This window comes from Numenius arquata, chromosome 12, assembly GCF_964106895.1.
Source record: "Numenius arquata chromosome 12, bNumArq3.hap1.1, whole genome shotgun sequence".
Lineage (NCBI taxonomy): Eukaryota > Metazoa > Chordata > Aves > Charadriiformes > Scolopacidae > Numenius > Numenius arquata.
Genome location: NC_133587.1, coordinates 8,890,105 through 8,906,808, shown reverse-complemented (window position 1 = coordinate 8,906,808; position 16,704 = coordinate 8,890,105). Strand labels below are relative to the sequence as shown.

General features: G+C 39.3%; 1 protein-coding gene across 1 annotated transcript in view; it reads right to left on the bottom strand.

Annotated features, from left to right (window-relative positions):
• The window catches only part of LOC141471169 (uncharacterized), a 148,227-nt gene that overhangs the window by 72,337 nt on the left and 59,186 nt on the right, over nucleotides 1-16,704 (bottom strand). The window lies entirely within an intron of this gene.

The following is a 16,704-nucleotide window of genomic DNA, read 5'->3' as shown; positions in this document are numbered from 1 at the left end:
TTATGTTTGCACAGCTGATAAACTGTTTTTCTTCCCTCTTTATTTTGTCTAGGAGTGTTATCAGAGTGTAATTCATGAACCATTTAGTATAGACTTCAGTACATGTCACAGCTCACATTAAAAGCCTAAGGTCCAGTTATACTTAAAAGTGTTGTCTTCACCACAGAAAGTTAAGGTTTTCAAACTGTAATGTAGGTAAAATAAGCAGTACTTGCTTTTAGTAGCTAGTGCTTTCACATGCTGGTTTTGCAGGGCAAGGTGGGTTTTTTCAGTAGAAAAGGAGCTTTTTTTGGCCACTTTGGAAGATATACTTTATTAAGTTTGAATACGATGTCTTTAAACCCCAGTATTCAACCATAAAAGAAGAGAAAAATGCAACAATACAATATTTGGGCTTTGCAACTTCCTCCACATAGGCTGTATTTTCAAAGTAAATGCCATCTGAAATTATTTTATAAATTCCTATACATTACTCTGCATACAAACATACTGTCCAAGTGTAATTCTTTGACTGGGCAGTTATCCCTTGGGACACCTTGCTTACAAACATACAGCTGGAGAGCACAGTGTGTATCAAAATCTGTTGGATGCTACTACTGATAGACTCAACTCAACATGTTTATTTTGTGCCTGACAAAGCTTTTAATCCAAATAGTGTTAGCTCTTTTCTTCAGTGCACGCTATATGGTATATAAATAATATTTGATTGTCCTGGTGTAGTTACAACACAAAAAAATGCTTTTACTCATATGGTTTGTATTAACTTTACAAGGGAAATACAGTATATGGGGGAAAATATTTTTTTTCCTTGTATAACCATGTCTACACCCTGGCTGCTGCCACAGGACTATTTTGGTCAACACAGAGAATGCTACGGTCTTGATACGAATGGGGTCCGACGTGACAAAGAGCACAAGCAATACAGTAAGGAGTACTAATGAGGGCAATGGAGATACTACAGCTCCTTTAGCTCCACATTCAGCTTTGCACAAGATCTACTTTGGTGATTTCTGTCAAAGCTTTACCTTGTAAAGCTGTGCTGCCTCATTTTTAAGCACAGCCAAAACCTCAGATTGCCTCACAGAACTGAGTGCTCCAGGATCCATAAACGTCATTTCCCAGGATAATCCTTGACTTTTGTTTGAGTCTGTTATTTCCCACTTAATACCCACAGCTTTTTAATTGGTTATTATTATTTCTTATTATATTTGAAAATTTTAAGAGTCTCATAAGAAGCAAAAAAGGGGACATAATTAAAGAAAAATGTAGAGAATAATCCAAATCCATCGCAACTTTACAGATGCGACAGACATTGATTCTTGCCCTTGGGGAGGGAGACAGGAAGCTGTGGTGGGCCAGAGCCCTCAGCCATCATTTGACTGTAAAACATTCCCTTAGGACTAACTTTGTAAAATACAGTCACACAATAACCATCAGCAGCTCCTGCACGCAAACTCTGTGACGCAGACAGTACTGTTTCTGTGTTTAAGTTAGGATGATCTTTTATATTATTTTGATGCCAGTGTAATACAATGGACATTTATTTACTTGATTTAAAAACCACCATTCACCTGTCACATGACTTCAAACAAGTTACTTCTCTGTGCTGTTTTATCTTTTGATAGCCTTTCAGAACTTTAGTTCCTCTTCTAATCATAAATAAAAGTATAAACAGTGATGACAAGAAATGGAAGAGATGCAGTATGAGTACTGTACGTAGAGACTGAAAAAGATTATACAAGACAATCAATTTTTAAACAGCATCTGCACCCAGACTTAATACAAAATCAGGCTAATTTTATATGTATGGTTTCTTTTGTACCCCGTTTTAAATGTTTAGTTCTTTTGATTGGTTTGCTAGGTCAGTTCATATACTGTCATTCCAAGAAGTAAGTATAAGACCAAACTTCAGCTTTAAGTTAGATTATCACTAAAAATAAACAGAGGTTAACACAACATTCCTATCATTGACTTTGGTAGGTACTGAAGTTCATATAAAGATGGCATTACTACATCCTAATTGGTAAAAAATTTCATATGCTGTACTAAAGACTTAAGTATAGCTTATCATCATTAGACTTAAGGACATGCACAGACAGTTCCTTGAATGCCAGATCTCCTACTCAGTGGGCTATGCACGACGACAGCCAGACATGCTGTATAGTATCTGTAAGATACCCTGATCATACTGTTGATTAAAATTCAAGCTAGCTTTCAAAATACAGCTTTGAGACTGAAATGTCACTTATCATTAAGAGAGGATCTGTAACAACAGAAACGCAAAGATAAAAGAGGACCAGACTGGAAAGCACAAAGGGTCTCCCAGTGACTCCCAGTGCTGGAATGACTCTAGCCTGAATAATCCAAGATGGGTGACAGTCACAAAAAGGGTGGTAAACAGGAAAAGATCATGGAGGGAAAAAATAAACATATAAGGACTCAAGTAAGACAGATACAGAAATCCCATGCGCTAGTTGCTGTTAGTAGTTAGTGTCTGTGTGACACATTCACACCATAACAGGGTGGGTGGGGCTGTTTTTTGATCATTGCCTGATTGACGTTAATGACATTCTTCCAATGGCTGTGGCTTTCCTCATACCGCACCCAGGAGGGGTCAGAGGCACATTCCTCCTCAGTATTAATGTGAAAAAACATATTTTTAGTCAAGTTGTTAAATGATGCCAGGTGTTTGCTCTGGTTGCCTTAACTAGTCTAGCACAAAGCCCAGCCTGTGCTTCCCAGCAATGTGTAACTCAGCTCTTGAGATCACACCAGCTATCTGTTTTTAATCTAAGTCCAGCTACTAAATTGATTATACTCATCCCTGTGATAATGCCTCCTATGCAGTGGGAGACAGCAACATCTGTGAGTGTGGATACAAGCCCAGCATAGTATTGTGAATTTTCGTGTTTATTTGTGTTGCTTAGAAGCCTCATTTACAGAGCAGGAGCGTGTGTGAAAGACATAAAACAAAAGCATTGCACTTTCCATGGAAGGGTTATTTACCTCTGTTGCTTTTGTTATGTCTGCCATGAAAAGCCTTACTTCTGCCAGTGAAAAAAAGCACCAGAAATGGAAATGGGCATAGGTCCACTGCCTTAAATACAGCAGCCTGGTCTGAAGCAGCCACGCAGTCCAGATTATCAAAGCATTCTGCAAAATTGAAACCTTGGAACAAGTTAAACTCTGAGCTTCTGAGCCCAATTCCCAACGCCACTGAAAAACTCCAATTAACACGAAAAAAAGAACTCATAAGAAAGAAGTCCATACGAATGCACTGCTTGCTGTGAAAGTGAAAGTTGATGTTTTCAGATGCTGTGTACCCAATAAGAGGTCAGACCACCATGCCGAACACTCAGCAGATCCCAGGAAAGCTAATGGCAACTGTTAAAGCTCAGAATTCCTGAAAATCAGAATCTTTCTGTGTTAGGCCCCAAATTTTAGGAATTTTAGTTTATAAATAATTGATTCATGCCACACCCAAGTTTAATAATGGCAATGAATCTAGCAAAGTCAATGTGCTGAAGACTTCCAGAGACAGTTTCATAGCAGCTCTGTAGGATGTCCATGAAACCTGTACGCCATGGATTCACGCTACCTGAGTTACTATAACCGTGGCAAGGCTGGTGTTTGCATGTTCCATCCTGTTCTCTTTTCCACCCTGACAATCTCTTATCAGGATCAGTAACAACCCCAAGGAAGCAGAACTCAGACTGGGTTGTTGCAGTGCCTCCAAACGTGTTGCGCGGCAGGGGGCTGCACGGGGGGAGGAGGACGAGGGATACCTTCCTCTTTTCTCCCTTGTGCACACAGGGGTGATGGCTTAGCCCACACCTGATCACAAGACAGCCTGTCAGCTGATTGTATGTTGGCCAAACTGATGTTCCTTACACCTTGCAAAGAAAAGGTACGGCCACTTTTGCTTTGAGACACGGTAAGTACCAAGTTCCATCCATACAGATCCCTTCACAAACCACTGTCACGCAGACCTCAAGTGTGAACTCGTCTCACTCTGACAGGTACATCATTACGTATATACACAACTAGGAATCTTTCAGGCATAGAAATTTCTTCAGAGTCTGAAAACCTGCCTAAAGGTGTGGGTACAGATCTATTTATAGCAAGACAAATATTTGTTTAAACATGTAGAGGAAAAGAAGGCATATCTTTAAATTAATTAGAACACAGTCTGAAAAGTGAGATTAAATAGTGAAAAACTTTCATATAGATATACCAGATTAATTTCCTAGATAATATTTTCTAAAGCAGAGATCTAAACCAGTGTTTTAACAGTCTGTATACTTCCAAATTTTGCAAGAGCAGTTTTTTAATTTTTTCCATTTCTCTGGTGACCCAGTCACACATATGCATTTTCTCAGGATTACCACAGTGATTCCTTTGCGATGATGGTTCTATTCTGCACTTTATATTAAAGCGAACACTGAGGCTCAGAATGTTAATCATAAAAGAAGAATAACAGAATAATCAGTGGTTGCTTACAGGGCAGTGAAGTTACAGATCAACTGCTGAGGACAAATACCAGACACGAACCACTTCAGAAGAAGAGAGTCCTGAAATACTTAAACACAATATATTTCCCTTAACATAGTCCTTTGAGGTCAAAATCTTTTCTAAAACAAAATGTCTTCCATACAGAACACACTCAACATCTACGTCAGGCCTCTCTAGAGGAAAATGGGGATGGGGCACAGGCTTCGTCTGGGCAGCAGGGTTCTCACTGTAACTAGCCAACTTCACCGTGTGACTGAAAACACAACTTCTGTGCAAATCATTCCAATAAGCAGCTGTGTGCATTTTCAGCTACATCATATTAGTAGATCAGGTTCAATCTATTAAACTAAACTCAAAAAGTAAGAGCGGAATTTTGTGTTCATGCAGATATTAAGAAGGAAAAAACAGGTTTTATTATTATTTCTGTGCTAGCAGGATCTGCAGAACAACAAAAGACTGGGGACCATAAAATCACTTTTCCTGCACACAGGCAGTTCTAAAGAATCTCAGGCAGCTTTGCTTAGGATGTAAAAGGACATGCCAGCAGAGAAGTAGAATAGCTGAGGGATTATTATCCACAGATTATAGCTAGGCAAGATGAAGCACAAAGAGTGAATTATGTAGGAGCAGGACAGTCTATCTTTAAATGGCTTATGACTTTTTTGTTTGTGCTCAAAGTGGTCTGGGTCTCAGAAGAACTTCTTACAGAGCAGAACCAGAGCATGGGCTTGTTGTGTCTTCCAATCAGTTTTTTGTGGGCAGGAAAGACACAGCACACTGAGTGGGTAGCTCAGGAAGCCTGTGACCAGAGTGGGTTTCCATTTCTTCTGACATACTCAAGAGTATCTATCTGGACCATAAGAGTATTTTCTTTTTGGGGTCCAGTCAGACAGACCACACTCTGTTACAGCAATGTGCTATAGAAGACTGGAAACAGAAATAATTCACATTCAATCTCTACTTCCTGAGCAAAGCTTCTCCTGCACACGAAAAATCTTTCATCTAACAGCCTTGGTGGAGTCACTTACAAGCTACATTGATGACAGGAGTTTGGGGAGTTTGTGAACTGCCTCTTCCCATTGCTTTGCAAATCTGAGTCAGTCACACAAATAAGAGAGAGACAGGAAAAAATAGAAAGAGAGAAGTGGTTAAGGCATTCCTCTGTGACGCAAAAAGGAGTGATGTCAGAATTTGAGACCACAGACACCTCTGCCAAAATGAATGGGATTCCAGCAGGCTCCAGCTGGTCTCATGGTTTGTGCATTCTGCGTTGTTTCCTGGATACCAGCAATTCCCAGCTGTAAACTGAACAACCATTAACCCCTTCCCCGTTGTAGGTTTCCAGGCAGTCACTCATAGGGGGAAGTTTTTCCCTTGCTGGTGAAAGATTCCAATATTTCATAATCAGGCGTCTTGTATGAATCAATAGCTAGTTTAAAAATAACCCTTTGACCCCAGCTGCCTGGGAGAGCCATTAGAACAATGAAAAAAAGCTTTTAAACAAAGCAACATTTCTTATCTAATCCCTCAACTGCTTCTCTGCGCCCTTGAGTTTCATTCCCCATTTACTTGGGGCTTACTACCTTTTTCACTTTTCCAGGATTTCATTTTTCCTTTCTACTTGTTTTTTTTCTTCTTTTTCCCCCTCCTGCTTCAAGCTCATTGTTTTTTTTCTTCCTATCTCTGGAATGAGAAGATGAGGCATGGCTTTAGCTCTGAACTTAGACTGGGAATAGATGTGAAATCCTGGACCTGACATACAACTCCCTGAAATTTTTGTGAGGGAAAGCATCCAAATTCTTAATCTAGTGGCTGATTCCCTCCTGGCACAAACTGAAAACCTAATTTTGGATCTCAAAATGCTGAACTTCCCGAAAGTAAAAATCTAGGCATGGATTTTTTTGGCTGAACTAGCCCTCCCACTGCTGGGAGTGAACAAGAGTCTGAACTCAGGCCAGACCAAAATAATCAAACATCTGATTTATTAATCACTATTAATCAAATTGCATTTAAGTTGCACGGGCAGGTCCCGCCGCTCTTCTCTCTGGGTACTGACTGAAAGAATAGACAACCAATGAAAAACATATCACAGACTAAGACATCAGAACAAATCTCATGAACTGAGTACTAATCTTCAGAGCAGAAAGTATGAGCTACTTTGAAAATTGCTCTGCATTCAAGTAATGAAAAGACAAATGCATAAATCATGAGAGCAAGTTAAAATACAATTATTACATTTTTCAGCAGGGAGAGGATATACTTGTCCAAAACCTAAAAATTTAAACTAACTCCATTAAGAGCTAAATTCCATTTCTAGCCTGATCAGCACAAACTGCCGCTGCTGCCACACCAACCCCATACACACTCTGGTTACCTTATCTGGCAAGAAATGTGGGTCAGTGATTCCCAATCAATGGGCACAACAGTCCTGCTTGAGACAGGCTGCACTACACCTTGTGCTGATGCAATGAAGGACAGGCTCTCCTGTCACCACTGCATGGCACTATCAGGGTGGCCAACCTTACTTGCATGTTTCAAATTGTCTCAATAATCTGAGAGTCTAAGCAGGGCAAAAGTTGGGTTCTTTTTATTTCCTTTTTGAGTTTTTATGGTTTATGCATTCAAAATTTTCTCTACTAACATGAAGACTGATAATTCTTATATGGCTGGAAGAGTTCAACTTTAAGAAAAATAATAAAATATGAAATATGGAAATGTTGATCCTGCAACCTCATCTTCCTTGGCTTGTGGATAGGCCACAGTATCAGTGGTCAGATCCCCATTCACAAAACAGGCTTCAGCCCCCAGCAGTGTATCACAGGACAACTTCTGTGGAAGGTGAGCACGAAGACAACAATTCTGGCAATGCTGGAGAGTGTGGTTCTGCCACTGCTCCCCATCTTTCATAAGCCAGCTGCAGTCCAGCTCACAGTAAGGCTGCAATATAGTTACACAGACTCATGTTTTCCTGTTCCAATGTGTAAAACACCATGCACTAACCTATTTCATAAGATGAGAGTCAGTAGGCTTTATTCTGTAGAGCATTTTATTTCTTCCTGCACTACTGCATAGATGTATTATTTGCCACAAGCTCAAGCAGTGGGAAAGTGTAATTCCAGTTCTTCAAGTCTTCTTTAGAAGTAATAAAGGTGAATTTTCCTTCAGCAAGAGATGGATACAAGAAAGAAGGTCACTAAACTTAGCAAAATAAAGAGTGAAAAAGAATGTGATTTCTGGCTGTAGATACATCAATAGGAAAGTAGGAAAGGAAGGAAAAGAACATTTTAAGCTAAACATTATTGCTGGTGTAAGAACAAATAGGCATGAACTGACTACTGATAAACTAAGGCTGAAAATTAGAAGGCTCCCAACCAATGCAACAGTCTGATTCTAGGGCTGTCAAACACGGGAACAGCAGAGACCAAAACTCTAGCTTAAGGATAAAACTGTTAAGGCAATGAAAACAATTGTAGACTGTGGTACTTCTGAGAAGGCACTTGAGTCGGCATCCCAAGTAGTCCTTTGTAGGCCTATATTTCAGAAAGTTTCCCTTTTCTTTTTAGTTGCTTTAGCATAGCAGAGAAGCATTTCACTTTCATTTCACTTGCAGTAATGCTTTCATTTCTGAGACCAAAGAGGAAGACGAGAGGTTGTGTTGCAGTCCAGGGGCTATGACATGAAATGCTCGGCCGGTTTGACTTCTATTCCCACCTCCTCAGTCTCTCAGTCACTAGCTTCTTGCATGATCTTTGATCATTCTGTTTCCACCACTTTGACTCAGTTTATACCAGGTAAGAGCTAAAAATAGATACATATCTTTATTATTTCTACTGTAGTAATGCAGCAGAGCCAAACACTACATTTCATAGGGAATACAATGCCCATCCTCCAAAGCATTTGTTACTAGGTATATATAATAAGCAAATATTGGGAATAAGCATAAGTCAAAAGGAGTTGATCCTGATCAATATGATGAATATGATTAATCTCCATTATTAGCTTTGAAAAAATCTTTGGGATCTTTGAATCTGAGAAAAGTGACATCATTGATACAGGTTAAATTATCTCTACAGGGCCTAAAGATGGACACACAAATAGTAAATAACTAATATTAAATATGAAACTATGATAATGGAAACAGTATAAAAATCTGAATGGTAGAATTATAGCACAATTTAGAAGAGACCTCAGGAGGTCATTTAGTCCAACCCCCTCGCTCACAGCAGGCCAGCTCGAATCAAACTGAATAGAAAAGATCTCCAATAAGGCATCATGCCAGAATAGGCCTTTTAAATTCTGTGATCACCAAAGAAAGTACAGTTCTGCATGGCCTCAGTGACTCCTGAGCCAAAATTTCTGTGATATTCACTGTGATGTTCACACAGACCTCTGGGGTTCCCAGCTTGGTAGAAATTAATTTCATTTGAGTCTTGCTTTTAAAATCATTGCTTGTGCTATGATAATTATCAGCATGGAACCCCATAGGAAGATGCTGCAAAAGGCCAGGCAGATTAGTAGTATCAAGCTGTGTTCAAGAGCAGCCAGCCCAGCACACCATTATTAGTCACAGCAGAGATTAAACAAACCTGCTTGGCCTCTTTCCCCTTTGCTTTGTACAGATGTTCACAGATAAACCTATGCGGGGAGAAGCTGGAAAGAACTGAATGTCCTGTGGGAGCTCTTATCAAGACCAGGGAGTGAACAGCGAATAACCACTCAGCAAGTCACCTTCTAAGTGTAAAAAGCAGCTTGTTGTTTTAAAGTGTGTTAGTCATCAACAAATTGGCTGGAATGTTCTTCATTCCCTTAGTTCCCCCTCTCCAGTCTCCCTCTGCTGGGATTAGCTAGTTGTTTTTCCTTATGCTTTTTTATAGACAAGAACAAAAATCTTTTACCTCTTTTTAGAATCTAACTTGTGTCCTCTGTTTGGAAGGCTAACGTATGTTTGCTCTAACATATCTTTGTTCTTCCTCCTTTGAAGTGTAAACTCTTGTGACAGGGACTTTTGCTCATCCAGTATTTGTCTAGCATCAGCACAACCATCTTCACCAGAGTGTCCCTCCATTCCTGGCACTCCAACAGTAACTCCAAGCTACACAGTATTTGCTTCTGTGATTTTTCACCACTGGGAACAGACTCAGCTCCTGGCAGCTACAACCTGGTCAGAAAAGACCACCATCAAGGTGAACCCAGGGTGTCTCAGGAGATGTGGGACAGAGTTCTCCTGACTGTGCCCTTTTCTCTACATTCTCACTTCTGCACAAAGATGCAAAGATACATTTCCCAATATAACACAGTTACATTTTTTTCCATGTTTCTGGTATCAACAAACAATAGTGCAAACAATCTACACAGGATTGATTGATTAGACCTCTCTTAAAATGTGGATTCAAAAATATAAACACCAATTTCTGGTGTCCAGCCAAGCTGACCACAAACAGCAAAACAGACCCTACCCCATTGGACTGTCATTAATCCCATAACAGTGATTCCAATCAGCTTTTCTATTCCCAATTCATTCTGGCTTCAACTCCACAGCAGTAACACTTTATACCCTTCCTTTTTCGTTACAATTCCCTTCCTTTCTGACCATCTTCTGGTTCAAGGAAGAAGAAATGAAAGACTCATTTTTTCTGTATTCTGTTGGGATGCTAGGATATCCTGTATTGTTAGCAATTACAATTATTAATCATCTGTAATTTTAGAAGTACAGATGTTTGTTTAGCAAGTACAAAACGAGGACTTGGTTGGGACAATAGGAGGTAGATACTTCGCAAACCTCTACTCATAGTTCTTATCATGGTTAATTCTTCAGAATAGCTTCTTATCAACACTGCAATCACTGATTTATTTTTTTTTTTAGTTTGCCAATTTGGTTATAGCGTTTGACTCCCAACTTGATCTTGGGATCAACTCCTCTTAGGGAAAATGCCACCACTGCCCTCTCCTGTCCTTTCCTTGTCTTCTGTTTTCATTCCTTCTTTTCCCAATTTTTCATTAACTCTGGACTTACAGTCTTACGGATGTGACACAGAAGAATGCCTAGGAAATATTTTCTGCCTTCTTTGCCATATTTAAAAGCCCTCAAGACACGAACTGTCTCTTTTCTGCTTTTGTAGAGCACACAGCACGAGAGGTCTGCCAGGGCCACTGACTACCAGCGTAACGTAACATCCACTCCTGTGGCTACAGCACAGTCTGCATCGCTTTCCAGCTCTTACTTCTCGCTACTGCTAAAATAAGTTCAATGATATCAAATTGGCAGCATTAGGGTGTTGCTTCTCTGGCATTTCATACCAAAATCTACTTCTGAAAATCTCTTTACTAGATTGTGGAAGAACTTTGGGCAAGCCTCTGTACTTTATGGAGCAAGAAGAGCATTCTAAGAGCAAAGACAAGTTTTGGGAGCATCCCTTCTCCCACTGATCCTTGAAGATTTGGGTCTGTGCTGAATACTGATTAGTTTTGCTGAGAAATTTAACAAGTTATGAAATCTCCAATAGACACTGATAGCACAAAAAACTGAAAAATCATAGGCTGAATATGCTACAAAATAAGAGGTCAATGAGCATGCAAGAATGTAGGCAGTGATCATAAAGACAACTACGCACACAAACAGCTAATTCTGATTCCTTGCATGGACAAGGTGCCTTAGCTATACAAAATCTGGGAATCACATATAAAACTAGGCACAGGGCTATATGCATGTACCACAGAGCATGTGCTATACCTGCCCAGGGGCTGCTCTGGTGAAGGATAACCCTTAAAGTATAAAAGTCTCAGACTCAAAACTTCGTTGAAGAGAAGTTGTTACGCAGATACAGACTATTTGAAATGATTAGGAAAATATTAAACAGACATAATATGGCCAGAATCTCATTTTGTCCTGCATAAAAAGGAGATACTTAGCATTTTAGTCTAGTCTTCTCCAAAATAGTTGAGAAATAGCAGATTCCACATTCCACTACTGTGACATTGACTGATAAAACAAAAGATAGGGATGTGAAGAATGTATGCAAAGATATGTTCCTTCTGCTTCTGAAAACCTGGACAAAATCATGTAAATGTTACTTCATGCTAGGACCAACTGGAGGTCAAGACATACTCTAAGCATTACACACTTTAAGAAATCATTTCACCTGAAATGTACAAATGTAATTAAACAATAAGATATTTATGTTTCTTCCCAATTTCATAACAGGAGTTACTAAAGAGGAAAAAATGTCAAGACTCCATTTCTGATCACATAAACACCAAAGCTCAATAAGCAGGCAGACAGGAGAATGTAGCTAAAGTCCTAATCATGTTTCTGGGAATGGAAAGGATTAAGAGCACTACAGACAACATCTGGACATAAAATCAAAACATCTGGGCACAGTATTCACCACTACCATACTGGTTCCATTCCTATCAGTGTTACTTATTGGCTAGAAATAGCTGGGAATAGCAGACAAAAGGTCAGTCCAGTGCATTTGAAGGATAGATACTACCTCTGCTTTGTCAGGTCCCTGCTTCCCAAGTCTTTCTTCATTTGGAGCAGCAGGCACTGGCAATATCATGTATCCGATTCCAGGTACGAGAGGACCATACATCACTTAGTCAAATAAAGACTCCAGGGGTAGCAGCAGTGAGGACAACCACAAAAACACAGGGAAATTCGAGATCTAAGTCCCTGAGGCTACAAAATATGTAAAAATACTTTCACATATGACAACAATAAGATGATACCCGTGACACATCTGGACACTACTTCTCTGAAGTAGATTTATAGGTCCAAAGACTGAAAGAGCCAGAAGGGAATACTAAGGTCCTCTAATTTGACCTGAATACAGAGGCTGTAATTCTTCTTAAGCCTAAACTAACACATGCACTCTTGAAAGATACCTAAACGTATTGTAAATGTTCAAAACCTGGTGCAGCCACTGCTGTCCCTGATAAACAACTACAATGTTTAATTACCTTCACTGCTAGCAAGTTGTGTATTATTTATTTCAAAGATACTTTTTCTTTTTTTTTTTTTTACTTTTGCTTCTGGCATGAAATCTTGTCATGTCTTTGTCTGCACAACTGAAATGCCCTAACTATTGCATGTCTTCCATTGTAAATATTGCAGGGTGGTCAAGTAATTTCTAAAATCCTTGCTTTGAGATGAATTTAACTTCCAAAATTTGTTTACCAGCTACTGGATTGTTTTTGTCTTTTCAATGCCCCTTCGGGATTTTTGCATCCTGCTTTGAGTAAGTGGACATCAGAACAACACATTGTGTTTAAATAACAGCATTATTAACATGGAATCATTTTCATTTTTCTGGAGGTCTCATGGCTTTGTAAGCCATGAACAACTGTGTAACTTAAGGTGACAGCCTGGCTCTTCAGCCACTCCGGTTTCCTGATTCTGTGTGTTGAAATTATGTTGTTCTGGGAAGTTTTGGGTTTTTTAGTTTTTGTTTTTTTTCTTCGCGGACATTTTTTTGTGTGCTATGAAAAGAAGCTCTTCATGAAAAGTTAGAGAACAGTCTCCCTTGGCTCCTTTCCAGTTCCTGGAGGTAAAAGCATGACAAGCAGTGTTATAAGCAAGGGCAAATAAAACTGACAAATAATCTTTGCCAGATTTTTCCCAATTAGAGTCTATCAGTCTTTACAATGAAGCCCATTATTCATCCATAAACAAAGTCCAATTATATCTCACTAGGAAAAAGGAGGGGCAGGTGCTTCTACATTCATAATATAAGCACTAGTAAGATGGAAGGGCTTTGGTTTTAACTGTCTTAACTCTTTGTAAGCCGCAGCTGTGTTGCAATAATTATAACTCTGAATAACTGACCAGAGAATCACTGATGAGCTTTGATGATACCCATCACTCAGAAGCACAGTATACCAAATCATTTCTAGTGCAGCTTCTGGCACCATATACAGTCAATATCCGCGCAAAGAACAACTGAAAATATAAATGGGGCAGTTAGAAAGTTCTGTGGCTACGGTCACTGTCAAGCTCTTCATCACACAGTTGACTCATCACTGCCTTCAGGGTAGATGTACCCTCAGAGATGTACTCTCTGCTCTCCCTAATATAACAATTCTGGATGCCATGGGAAAATCAGGGATTTCAGAAAATGGCCAGGCTCATGGCTTCCCATAAAAGCATCTCCATGTTTTATTTTCAAAGACAGACCATTGGCCTGGCCCAGGAGGGTATTTCCTGTGCTCAAACATTATTATTCTGGGGTTACTTATTAAACACAATGTATTCAGAGAGCTCTGGATCATAGCCGTCATATTTTATGTGTAATATTTATTTCAGTGAAGGCAGTTCCATTTTGAAATTATTTTTCATTAAGATACATTAGTACAAAACTTCTTGTGACTATCTTCTGTCATTGAACGTGATTCACCACTCTACTAGTACAGGCCATGATTCAATTGGTCTATCTTTTTTTATTACAAGTCTTATTTTAGAAACTTGGCAGTCCTTAATCCGTTGGGATTAGATTTGATTACAAAACTAATACACTGGATAACTATAACCTGTCACATAAAACAACCACTTGCCCTCATATGGTGGTGGTGTATTTTATTTCAGCGTATTGAAAAATTGCAGTGCATTTTTTTCTCACTTTGTGTTTTTTATGTGTCACATTGTAAAAGCAAACATTACATTGCATGTGCTATTAAAATAAAATTCTTCTATTTCTGCTTTGTATTCATAAAGAAAGTTACCTCACTGCAAGTGGAAATTGTTCAGTGTTTCTAAGGTGCAATGCCACAGGTTGATATTACATACATCAAAATTTCCTGAGTTCCTGTGGGACTAGAGCAGATTTGCGTGCTAGCCCTCTACATCTGGAGCCACACATCTGGGAGACAAAATTAAAACCAGAAGTTAAGCAATTTGTAGCTTCCCAACTATGTAGCTAGAATTTCCAAAGTGACAGGATGTTGTGGTATCTCCGTGAAAGCTGTCCTCACCTTGCTGATGAGTTACAGTTCCTGTAATTTTTGGCCACATGGCACCATGTGATCTCATGATGTCCAATAGTTTCACCAAGAGAATCACAGTAGGATAACCCAACTTGGCTTCTGGTGGCTACAAAAAAGCTTGCTAATCACTGTTTTAGAATGTGCATGTCAAAACATCTACTACATATGGCATTTGTGTGGCTAGGTTTCTCCTTTTTAAGAAACTAAATATAGATTTAAATGCACTGGGTACTTTACTGAGGCATTGCAAAAGTGTCCTGGATCAAAAATGGCAATGTAATTACAAACATATAGCTGTTCCCACCGATATGATTGGATTTCTTTTCCTACGGGGCTAGTAAAAGAAATAGTAAAAAGGAAGTGGTGAGATGCAGGCACCTCATATGTTGCTGATAGCCTCATGGCAAGAGTTTACACACATTATCAGAGACTACAGGACACAGCATTATGTTTCTTCTTTTTCTTTTTTCCTAATGACAAAAACAAGAAGAGGAAAGGGAAGTGACAAATTGCATATTTAACTGTTTACTTATCTTAGCAAGGGTCTAATAGCCTGTCTTACCTACTATAGAATCTGACTGCTCAAGACAGTTTGTTGTAAAAAATGGAGCTACTTAAGAACTGCTACTCTAACCGACACACTGTGATAACTATCTAAGATAGGTGTTACACTTTGTTACACGTCACCCAGGCTCTGGGCTCTGTAAAAGAATTGGAGCAGCCTAGATTGCCTTTGTTCAGGAAATCAGAGGGAGGGTCTGTACTGAAAAGGGAATGGAACATCTCAATAGTTTCATAATTTTGTCAGTCTACTGAGGAGCTTGAGCACTTCTACAAAAGGACTTTGAAATCTGGGCTACAGAGAAAGATCCCAGGTCAGAGTTAACTACGGTATCCCCGCTCTTAAAATTTTAAGCTTCTTAGATTTCATATTTTTTCTATTAAAAATACTGGTTTAGGAAGAAGCAATGTCGTCTAGCAGTTCGCATACCAGTGTGGAAATTGGGAGAGATGAAAGTTTATGCTTGCTTCTGCTACTGAGCACAACTGAACAAGTCTCTTGCCTCTCTAGCCCTGCTTCCTCTCCTAATATTTTCGTAATAAAGCAGATGATTGTCTCTTACTCAGTTTTGAACAATGATGAACCTCCTGAAGACAAGTCCTGCTTGAATCAGCTGGGGACTCACTGACGTTAGAGGACAAATTAATAAGTTAAATACTATAGAGGTTTTGTTTCTCTTTTTTGCTGGTAGCCCAGCAGAAGCAGCAGCTCTCCCCACAGCAATAGGCAGTGTACAAGTCGAGTTTATCCAAAATAAACAACATTTTGTAATACAACATGCATAAGCTTCACTTTCTCTTGCCTAATAAAGCAAGCTCAAACTTCATGAGGTTTCCCACCCTCACCAAAACAAGGTGTTTATACTACGAATGTTTTCATTTTGTACAGAATAATGGCAAGACCAATAGGAAAGTATTGGACTAAAGCGTGGTATTCCCCTTCGCGATGTGATGTGTACACTGTAGAGTGTCACAGAAGAGCCTGTGAATAATTCCTACAGACTTCCATATGAAAACAGAATTTACAAAGAATTTTCTTATCCCCCCAGCACTCCAGGCAAGAGTAAGGCATTATTCAGAGAGGAAGAATACCCATAAACCAGTCAAAGGATATTGGGTTTAATCCTGCTTATGCCATAAACACTCAGTGTGACTTCGGAGAAATCATTTAAATCTAATTTTTATTCAGTTTGTTATGGACTTCTGTGACAGCCAGTATCTGTTTGATTTGTCCTTAGTTTCTTTGTTATTTTCCTTTAAAAAATAAGTGACTGGGTCTGAAGAAATCCCGTGGAGGGAGTGAGAAATTGCTTCTTCCCTTGAGGAGCAATTGAGACTGGTCTGGGACAGAAGCTTCCAGACCAGAAGAAACAAGATGACAGACAAATGGGAGCGAGACAGTCACAGCAAGGAGCTCCGAGCCTGCAGCTCAATAGTGAGACTACTGAGAGAGATGATTGAGCAAGCACCCAGGGCTCAGAGGTGATGGGAAGGGACCAGAGGAGCCACTGCCCACATAGTGGGCAGGGGAACTTGTTAATAAGTTCTTTTTATTTCTATTCTGTCTTAACTAATTATTTGGAGTTTTCTTCCTTTAAAAGGTTCAGTATTTTAATTTATACTCTAACACAATTTGGCTTTTTTTGATTTCTT